We start from the raw sequence: 9,415 nt of genomic DNA on the forward strand, positions 1-9,415 counted from the left end.
TCTAAACAGAAACAATTGTCTAGATTTATCTTCTGGGATTTAATTTCTTCCTGCATGCCTTTACTAGCTTGAACTGCACAATTTCAACATTATCCTTCCCTCTGATTGTGTTTTAGTTACAGTTTGATTATTAAATATTTGTTCTTGTGGAGTTAATCTTTTTGTATCTTGGAACAATTTTCATCAACAGAAAAATTAGATTACTTGGAACAACTCAGATCATTTATATTTTTTTTTAAACAGTAAGCTATGAACCCGTCACCATGATAAAAAAGATAAGAGAATCTAGGGCATCATCTCTATTTGTGGTTCTTGGGATGCTAGGGTTCTTCTTTGAGACTTATAACTTGATAAAGATAGTGATTCACAATAGAACCACCACCACTTTGTCGACATCTTCTCAACCCATATTTCAGATTCATCAGAAGAATGTGAAAAGACCTTTCCATGTCGCGGTCACCGCGGTTGATACCTCTTACAGTAAATGGCAATGTCGAATTATGTAATATTGGTATAAGAGAGTGATGGAGATGCCTGGATCAGATGATATGGGTGGATACACCAGGATTCTGCATTCGGGAAAACCTGATAACCTCATGGATGAGATTCCAACATTTGTGGTTGATCCTCTTCCATATGGTCAAGATATGGTGAGAAATCTTTTATTAATTACATTACTTGGTTTCCAATATATCAGGATCCGTGCACACACATATCTACTCATATATTTACAACGTGTTTTGTCCTGTGGGCTAAAAGTTTCGGATTGAGCTGATTTTTGGCGAGGATGATCTCTATGATTAGGAGATCATCCTCTTCAAAAATCAGACAATTCTAACACTTCTAACCCTATATTTATGAGTTGAAGAATCGTGGACCGTCAATTTTTTGTAAATCACTTTTGACAAGGTTAAAAGTTTTGGATTGAGCCGATTTTGGGTGAGAATGATCTCCTCATCATAGAGATCATCCTCACCAAAAATCAGCTTAATCCAAAACTTTTAGCCACATAAGACAAAACATGTTGTAGATATATGTGTACACGGAATCCAACCCATGTATATATATATATATATATATATATTTTTTTTTTTTTCTTTGGAAATGTTCAACACCCTAAGCTTTTCCCTACACTTTAACAAACGTGTTTTGTCCTACATGGGTTAGAAGTTTTGGAATGGGCTGGTTTTTGGTGAGGATGATCTCTATGATTAGAAGATCATCCTCACCAAAAATCAGCCCATTCCGAAATTTTTAGCCCCATGTTTAGTAGTTGAAAAATTGTGGACCGTCCATTTTTTGTAAACCATTTTTGATGGGGTTAGAAGTTTTGGAATGAGCTGATTTTTGGTGAGGATGATCTCCTCACCATAGAGATCATCCTCACCAAAAATCAGCCCATTCTAAAACTTCTAACCCACGTAGGACAAAATACATTTGTTAAAGTGTAGGGTAAAGCTTAGGGTGGGGAACGGGACCCTTTCTTGTCTTTCTGTAGTTACATTCTTGGTGAAATTATGATAATACATACAAAACTTGTTAACCCCAAGAGGTTAGTGTAGTGGCAAGCCGAGCCTTGATCTCAGGCATGTCAAGTGTGTGAAACCAATGAAGCAATGAATTCCTTGGGATCACCCTACCCTCAACTCAACTAGTTGCACATAGGACTTTTCAACGGGGTAGTGTATATGACTTTGGGCACGTGCGGAATAAGGAATTTGCCCATGTGGTAAAATTTTTGTTGTGGGGGCAACTAAGAGGGTAAAATTTTTGTGGGGGCAATATAATTCACAATAGCTATGACCTTCTTGACTTCTAAGATTCTTGTGGGGGCAAGTGCCCCCACTGCCCTCATTGTAAATCCGCCCTTGACTGTGGGATTAGTCTCACCCGAAGGTGGGATACCCATGATAAGGAATATATATATATAGGGGGTGGTTCAAGGGCCATATGTAAAAACAGATGAAAAAACAATGGTTTTTCAAAATATGGGTTAGAGGTTTTGGATTGAGCTGATTTTTTGCGAGGATGGTCACTATGATGAGAAGATCATCCTCACAAAAAATCAGCTCAATCAGAAACTTCTAAATCCATCAAAAGTGATTTATAAGTTATTGACAAAAATTGGTAAAAAATCGACGGTCCACATTTTAAGTCACTTTTAATGGGGTTAGAAGTTTCAGATTGGACTAATTTTTTTTGCGGATGATCTTCCCATCATAGAGATCATCCTCACAAAAAATCAGCTCAATCTGAAACTTCTAACCCATATTTTAAAAATTTATTAATGTTACATTTTTTTTACATATGTTTTCTCATATGTCCCTTGAACCTGACCCATATATATAACTTCTTGTGTTTTATATGGCTATCTTCGAATTATTTTTATTTTTTGGCTATCCCTTTCATTTGGTGTGCATCTCAAGGGTATTTCCCTTTGAAATTTTTCTTCATGGGAGATTATATGGCTACCCATTCAATTTGCTTGTATCCTATAAGTATTTTCCTTTTTAATTTTTCTTCTTATAAGACAAAAATCAGCTTAATTATTTAGAATTTTTAAATTAAAAAAAAAAAAATACAAACCTTCTTGAGTCTACATATCTCTGTATAAGTTTTGAAAATACTTACCAACAAGGATGTATATATTTATTGTACTGATGTTAATTTAAAATTACTTTTATACCATTACATGAAAACTAATTAAATTTAAAAGATTACAACATTTTAGGTGAGATTACCAAAACACCCTTATACTAATCGTTAAAAATGGTTAGATTTTGGTTTTCCTGTTTATTTTATTATGCACGTAAAAGAATATTTTTAATTTGAATTAATATCTCGGTTCACTCTAGTTAAACCAAATTGGTATAAAAGGGAAACTGCCCTACATTATTTATAATTATAACTTGTTTAAAACTTAAAAGTTATCACACTAGGTGAAAACTGGAAAATTTAACGGGCCAACGCCCACGAATTTTACAAATCGAATTTCGACGGCCCAAAGCCATTGAAACTTTTTATGTTCCCCGATTCGATGGCTTAGAGCAATCAAATTTCTCCCATCCTCCATTAATTTGACGGTTTCAACTCGTTGAAAAAAAAATTATACAATGAAAAATTCAATGCTTTGGTCAGTCAAATTTTATGAAATTCAATGGCCTTGGCCCGTCAAATATGGGCGTTTTCACCCCCTTTGCAAAATGAAACAACATACAATAATATATTATTGTTAAAAAGAGATAGTAATCATGCACTATCTCTTGGATCATGTCTATTAATTTTCTGTTATGAAACTGTACAAACACAAAAGCTAAGGCGTTAATTGTATGGAGATTAGGTTACGTTTTTTTCTCTAGGGATCATATCAGACAACTACAGTCAATCTGCAGTCGACTTCCATGGATTTTTGGACCCTTAGATAGTACTTTCCCCTTAGGTCTCTTCTTCTGTTGTTTTCGACAAAGTCCACTCTATGGGTCTTTCACTATATATAAGACCTTCTTCTTAGGTTCCTAGGTGGTAACCCTGTCCCCCCAGCCACCCCTTGGGAGAGTTTGAACTTATTAAATAAACCAAAAGCTAATGGGGTCGAATTCATGTCTTTCTCTCGTAGGTTCATAATATTTTCTTTCACATTGTACTCAAATGTTGTTTCTAGGGATATATAGTCTTAAATAGACCATGGGCCTTCATACAATGGCTGGAGAAAGCAGCAATTGAGGAAGAGTAAGTTCACTTTATACTTTGAATTACCTATATTTTTTTCTTGTATTAAAAAAAAAACAAAAACCTAAAGTTTTTGTGTTATATGACCATTACAGATATATACTGATGGCAGAACCTGATCACATATTTATAAATCCTCTGCCTAACCTCGCACGTGGAGCACATCCAGCAGCATACACATTTTTCTATATTCAGCCTTTTGCGCATGAGAAATTAATGAGGAAGTTCTATCCTTTTAAGAAAGGCCCTGTGACAAATATTCAACAAATTGGCAGTTCTCCAGTAATCATGAAGAAGGTAGACCGTTTTGTTGCTAATATTGTTTGGTAAATTAGTTGGATCAAATTGACTTGCTAGGCCATTTATATTCTATTGCTCAATTATATATCCCAAGGTTTTTTTTTTTTTTTTTTGGATAAGGAAACTATTATGATTGTGAAAATTAATCCCTACTTATTAATTTTTTAAATTTCTGAAAAAAATTCAAATGCATTGTTTGAAAAATGAAATAGCAAAGATAACCGGCCCAATTGCACAAGACACAAGGATTTATGTGGTTCGGCAATGTGTCTACATCCAGGGAACATAACAAGAACAATAACTATTTTCTTATAAGTTTTGCAGACCTAGTGATCTCTATTTATATCATCGAGAGTTACCAAAACATGTAAAACTCCCTAAAATAAAAACCCCTCAAAAATAGAAAACACTTAAAAAAATATTACACGATTGCCCTTTTCGTACCTTCGTGGTGGCACTACCCCCTGCACCCCCATAGTTCTGCTTAGCGCAAGAGAATACAAGACATTTACACAACACAAATGCATGATCTTCTTGAGAGCACAGATGCATGATCTTCTTTTTTGATTGGTAAGCTAGGGTTGGGGACCCCTTTCCAATTGCTGAATTTCTCTTCCAATTTTCCGTATCTCCTATGGAGGTAAATTTTAGTTTACCCGACATCCATTGATTCTTTCTGAGCTTGAATGTAGACTTGTTAATCCCTGCAATGCCCAAGCTCAAGAAAGAAGTGTATAGAATGAATTTTTGGGTTGGAATTGCGTACCTTTTTGGTAGAATCCATGGCTTTCTAAGAGACTAACAATGAATTGGAGAACCACACGGGAGAATCGATGGATGATCTTCATCTTAGAAATTCTAAGAAAAGATTTGAATCACCCTCAAGAAATCCCTTCAATTTCTCAAACTAGTAACCACAGAGCTACTCATCCTTCTACATTTCAAATTTTCATTCACGTCAAATGTTTATTTATTGATATTATCATTATTGTTGAAATTTTTGGAGGTAACCTGTTGACACGATGAACGAAAAATATAGCAAAAGGCAATAAATATTAAAAAAAAATATTGAACACCAAGATTTACTTGTCTCCTATTTAAAGCCTACATATACAGGTTGTGATCATATTTCTTCACTATGAAAATCAAATGAGAAAACTATAAGAAAAACCTTTAGTTTTAACCCAAAATGAAGCCCCTGAAATCTTTGTACACCCATGGCCCTACCTTTCTCAAACCCTAGAAGAAGAAAAACCTTCTCATAAAAAATGACCCATATCCCTTATTTATTGGTCAATAAAGAGAACTTATCCCAATTGGATTAAAATTTTATATGATGACTTAGATAAAGGAAAGAAATAAATATCAATTAATATTATCATCAACATCATCTCTATTATCCTTTTAGGGATTTTCTAATGTGCCATAATTTTGTTGCTTGTATGTGAAATTGGATAATCACATTTGGTGTCAACTAAATTACCTATTACAGTCCTTGCTGAAGAAAATTGCACCCACATGGAAGAATGTCTCAATAGAAATGAATAAAGACAAGGAGACTAGAGAAGAATTTGGCTGGGTGCTAGAAATGTGAGAGAACTTTTGGAATGATTTTGTATATATATCTTCTTAGTTAATTTCAACTATAACTTCCAATCCTAAGTGTTCTTATATAATTCTTTTTGCGTTTGCATTGGTATCCTATTACTAGGTATGGGTATGGTATTGCATCCGCGTTGCATGGTGTGAAGCATATTCTTCCTAAAGATTTTATGCTACAGGTTGGGAATGTTATACCTAAATCCGATCCTCTCCACACACACTTACATGTAGGGAAAGATAATTGCAGGTGAAAAATGTAAGCGGATGTGAGGATTCATGATTTCATGTGACCAGATACATATTCAAAACATTTATATGGATGGATAGATTATCCATTTTTGTTATAAAAGAAACAGTATTTCTTGAAAAAGAATATATATATATGATTTTGACTATGCAATAAAATTTACAGTTTTAGATAGGATATGTCAATTAAATATTTAGTTTAACAAGAATGAAGACCATTTCACTCAAATTGCAAAATGCCATACAATTTTATGTTCTCAAAAATCAATAAATTCTTCTGTTTTATAAACATTTTGAAAACGTACTTGTTTACGTAATTTTTAAAATGTTTTATCCATTTGCGTAAAACACTGAAAATTTTAGGTGTGGACATTGCTATATCTCTAGAGGTTGTGCTAACGAGTTCTTGACATGTTTGATTACAGCCTCCATATGATGTCAAGGTTGGGAAAAAGTTCATCATTCACTTCACTAATGAATGTAATTTCAATTCAAAGGTAAAGGGTATTCACCCATCCCCATGCTGAAATCATTATAAAACCATGATATTTCAACTATATGCTCATGCATTGTTTTGCCCTTGCTTCTTGTATTTGCGTTCATCTGTATGTGAATTCTGTGGTGCCACACATGTTCATCTGCATTTCTTTAGATCCATTTCCATTTCTTTGTTTTTGCATCGAATTTGGTCCAATTTCAGGGTGACCTAAAAGTTAAGAAAATTTCGGACTTGTTCCATTTTCAGGGTGAGCTAAAAGTTCTAAAAATTTCGGACTGGCGATTTGACAAGAGAGCGTATCTTCGGCATCCTCCGCCAAGAAATTTCTCCTTGCCACCTCCTGGAGTTCCTGAAAGTGTGGTATGTCTATAGTCAATTAACTTTTTAATCACATATAAAGATTGCATAATTGATCATACTTGGGAGGGGATATCTGTAGATACCTTCGTCATGATCTTCAGAAAGTTTCGGCCTTTATGTTGTAGTGTAGGCCACATTTTCCTTTATTGGATGTGAACTAACAATTGAAGTAGGATCTAAACCAATTGCTGGTTATGTCAAATAGTTAAAATGTAAGAAGTTTGTTAGGATTTTGTTCAGAGGGGAGGGCCTATTTAAGAGAGAGTAGCTCTGGGAATTTCGCGTTTCTACAGAGAATATTATTTATTCATGAACGTCCTGTCAACGAGATGCTTAGTAATGATTTGCTTCATTTTCTTGGATTCTTGGTGAGAGAATTATTGGAAAATTATCCGTCGTTTCTTGGACGCTGATTACTTCTTGTTAGACTCTATATTCTTGTAAACATAGGTATCTAGAAAAACCTTTTAAAAAATCATGGTTTTTGTTTCTGTCTTCGGAGATCGCAAGACATGTAAGCAATCTGCTTTCTAGTTTTCAGTTTGTATCAATTATCTTTAGGTTTGGTCATTCATGGATGAATCTTCATTAGGAGGTCGTTCTCTCATTCTCCAAAATTGGTCCCTAGAGATTAAACCTTCGAGGAATATGTTGTCATCTATTCCATTTTGGATAAGATTACATCAACTCCCCCTCTTCATCAGGTCCTCTAATTGTTTGAATATGATTTGATCTCCTATCCGTATGGATAACTCCGTTGCAAGTAGATCCATGCTTTCTTATGCTAGGATGTGCATAGAGGTTGAAGCAAATTGTAGCTTCACACAATATATTCATCAAGAGCAAGAAGTTAATGTTAAGAAAAATAGATGCAATTGAAACAAGAAAATGAATTGAAAAACAAACACAAGTTGTAATCACACAAATAAACACAAAGATTTTATGTGGTTCCCTCAAGATTGAGTAACGTCCACATATCACACCGATTCCATTATGAAAAGAAAACTCATAGTTATAGATTACACCCTTTCACCAAAAAATGAGAAATATAAATACCCAACGAAACCTAACTAGGGTTTTACATAATAGTAGTGAAATTACGAAAATATCCTTAGGTGAAGGTGTGGCTTGATTTACAATACCTCATGCTTGACTAGCACTATCAGGCTACACAGACCACAACAATCTCCCACTTGAAGACTAATCAAGAATATCTCCAACTAAACATGATGCATCTAAAAAGTAAAGCTTCGATAACAAACTCAATGTGAATCATCCTTGTCTTCTAAGCTTGAAGTCTAATAAAAGCTGAACAAGTCTCCAACTTCTTAAGAGTAACTAATTTGGTGAACATATTTGCAAGATTCACAGTTGTGTTAATATTTTCCAAAGTAAACACCCCCTTCTCTAGAAGTAAACGTATAAAGTGATACCTGATGTCAATATACTTCGTCCTCGAATGAAATGTTGAGTTCTTTACTAAGTGAATTTCCCTCTGACTATCATTGTGCAACTTACAATCATCTGGCACCTTACCCAACTCCTTCAAAAGAGATTGAAGCCATACAATTTCCTTACACGCATTTGTAATTGCAACATATTTTGTTTCTGTAGTCGAGAGAATAACTATCTTCTGCAATCTTGAAATCCAACTCACCGTTGCACTACCCAATGTAAAGACATAACCTGTGGTACTTTTTTTGCCATCTGGGTCTCTTGCCATATCAGAATCAACATACCCCTGTAGACTAATCTTTGCTCCATTATAACATAAAGATAGATCTGTGGTACCCCTCAAATTTCTCATAATCCTCTACACAGTCTTCCAATACTCCTTGCTTGGATTATTCATAACTCTATTTACAACTCTCATTGCTTGTGCAATGTCTGGTTTAGTAAATTCCACAACATACATAAGGCTACAAATTACTAAAGCAAATGGTACCTTTGACGTGTATTCTCGCTCCTCATTTGTAGTCATTTCTTACCTTCTTGAAAGCACAAAATGATTAGCTATAAATGATGATAAAATAAAAACAAAAGAAAACCTTGGCAAGCAAGGGTCGAACCAGAGAGACAATGTTAATTCAAAAATCTTTTTGCTTTAAATCTAATTCAATTTTAACAAGCAATTTAAAAATAATTTTCAAGATGGAACTGTCTATAACATAAACCACTAAAGAAAAAAGGGATTAAAAATACTATGAAGAAGTGTAGATCAGTCGGATCCACCTTCACAAGCTTTATCAATGATTTATAGTTCTCTATTTATCTCGATCTATTAAACAAAGCTAAGGTTTGTGGATCGGAAAGTTAAACAGTTATAATAAAAAACAAGATTGAAAGTATATGATAAATTAAGCCAAGATTATAGGACAAGTATTAATTGTTATTTGTGAAGCATGATTCATCTTGAACTTATTAAAAAATGAACCATCAAAACTTTGAGAAACAATCAATATTTAATTCGATAATACCAACTTAACAATTATCACAATAAAACTATGAAGCAGTTATCATGAGAACAATGAAAAATTGATAAAATCTTACTCCAGCTTCCTCAATGGATATAACGGAGAGTTTAGCCAATAATCATCGCAAGAACAATAAATAAAATAAACATAAAAAAATGAAATAGATATGAGGAAAAAAATTCTTCTTTATTGCTCTTGATTCTGA

The 9,415-nt window shown here is 33.9% G+C and overlaps 1 pseudogene; it reads left to right on the forward strand.

Annotated features, from left to right (window-relative positions):
* Nucleotides 1–263: 263 nt before the first annotated feature.
* Nucleotides 264–6,812, forward strand: LOC147381298 (hydroxyproline O-arabinosyltransferase PLENTY-like; annotated as a pseudogene).
* Nucleotides 6,813–9,415: the final 2,603 nt, after the last annotated feature.

This window comes from Akebia trifoliata, unplaced genomic scaffold (genome assembly GCF_017979445.1).
Source record: "Akebia trifoliata isolate Shusen 1 unplaced genomic scaffold, ASM1797944v1 Contig00589, whole genome shotgun sequence".
NCBI classification, from domain to species: domain Eukaryota; kingdom Viridiplantae; phylum Streptophyta; class Magnoliopsida; order Ranunculales; family Lardizabalaceae; genus Akebia; species Akebia trifoliata.